The 1936-nt window shown below is 42.3% G+C and overlaps 1 protein-coding gene across 1 annotated transcript in view; it reads left to right on the top strand.

Moving 5' to 3' along the window:
- The window catches only part of FBN2 (fibrillin 2), a 122383-nt gene that overhangs the window by 118928 nt on the left and 1519 nt on the right, over nt 1-1936 (top strand). The gene's annotated exons all lie outside the window — the stretch shown is intronic.

The following is a 1936-nucleotide window of genomic DNA, read 5'->3' as shown; positions in this document are numbered from 1 at the left end:
GGCTGGAAAGCTGCCTGGCAGAAGAAGACCTGGGAGTGTGGTCAACAGCCAGCTGAATATGAGCTGGCAGTGTGTCCAGGTGGCCAGGAAGGCCAACAGCAGCCTCACCTGTATCAGAAATAGTGTGGCCAGCAGAACAAGGGGGGTGAACGTGCCCCTGTACTCAGCACTGGTGAGGCCACTGTGTTCAGTTTTGGGCCCCTCACTGCAAGAAAGATGCTGAGCTGCTGGAGCATGTCCAGAGGAGGGCGATGAAGCTGGTGAAGAGTCTAGAGCACAAGTCTTATGTGGAACAGCTGAGGGGACTGTGGTTGTTTAGTCTGGACAAAAGGAGGCTGAGGGGAGACCTTAATCCCTTTCTACAACTACCTGAAAGGAGGCTGTAGCAAGTGGGTGTTGGTCTCTTTTCCCAAGTAGAAGTGATAAGACACGAGGAAAAGGCGTCAAGTTGTGCCAGAGGAGGTTTAGATTGAATATCGGGAAAACTTGCTTCACCAACAGGGTTGTCAAACACTGGAACAGGCTGCCCAGGGGAGTGATTGAGTCACCATCCTTGGAGATATTTAAAAGACATGTAGATGTGGTGCTTAGGGACATGGTTTAGTGGTGAATTTGGCAGTGCTAGGTTAACGGTTGGAGTCAATGATCATAAAGGTCTTTTCCAACCTAAATGATTCTATGACTCTACTTCAAGTTATTTTCAGAGTTACCATACTCAACATTATCAGTAAATGCCACATTCAGTGGCAAAAATCTTTTTTCCCTTGCGTCAGTGGTTTTCACACTTGGATCCTACTGGCAGGAACAGTGTGATAATCAGAAAGACACCAACAACTATGAACTGATTAAGTTTTTAAAGCTTGTAAAGAATTCTTTTTAGTGCAAGATGTGGTCTAGTTCCTCAAAATGTATTCAGGGAAATGGTTTTCCTATAACTACAGAGAGCTAGGAAACTGGTCGTGTCTGCAATCTGTTCGGCTGTCAGGAGGAGACTGGACAGCATTTTATGGTCTGGTACAGCTAAACATATCTTCTTACAGGTCATTTTAGTCTAAGTGTCTATTCAATGGTTGCTTACAATTGTGGGGGTGCAGAGTCCATGACCTAGCTGATACCCTTAAGTCCAATATTTGATGAATTGGTAAGTGTATTGGAGAATTACAATTCAGACTTAATTTATTTCTTACTGCATTTTGTGGGCTTATAAAAATAAGTTGTGGGATACTCATGAATGAACAGCCCTACTATTTACACCTTTTAGATTTTTTTCCAAGAGTTAGAAGATTATACCTGTATATCTGTTATCTGCATTATCTGTATGATAGGATGTTGTCTTGTAGCATTAGCTCTGGTCTTGAAATCTGCAGTAATGGGAAACTGACTCAATTTAGAGGTGGGGACAGACATAGATTTTCCTTCAGTAGTACAAGAGCTGTGTAATGCAAACAGGTAAAATGCGAACCCTTAACTAAAATGGTAAGGTGTGCTAGCCACACAAGTTACATTGAAAGAATGGGGAAACAAGTCTCCTTTCTAAAAGAGTAAGGACATAAAACAACCCAGAAGCTGTAGCCTTAGTACGCGCTACTTTGCATGATGCCATCGAAGCCAGTTCTTGTATTGGCAAAGTTTCTAAAGAAGCCAGTAATCCTATAATTTCTGCTCTAAAGGATATAGTGTTGGCACTTAAAATCTAAATGTTTCATTTCCCCACACACATCCACACTTCCCACAAACATCCCTTTTCCCTCCCCACTGCCACTCCCATCGGACCTGTTCCAGTCTGAATCCTGTGGTCAATCCACCACAGAAATACAAGGATGTTTTGAAAGGCATTTTTTCTATTGCACAGCTAATTTCAGATCTAGTTCCTATTTGTTATATCTTGTTATTACATGGGGTTTTTTATAGCATTAACCTTTTCAGTTTCTAGTAC

The sequence above is a fragment of the Phaethon lepturus genome, unplaced genomic scaffold (genome assembly GCF_000687285.1).
Source record: "Phaethon lepturus isolate BGI_N335 unplaced genomic scaffold, ASM68728v1 scaffold5547, whole genome shotgun sequence".
Classification (NCBI taxonomy): Eukaryota; Metazoa; Chordata; class Aves; order Phaethontiformes; family Phaethontidae; genus Phaethon; species Phaethon lepturus.
Note: the sequence above shows the minus strand (reverse complement) of the source record. Positions and strands in the feature narration are given on the sequence as shown.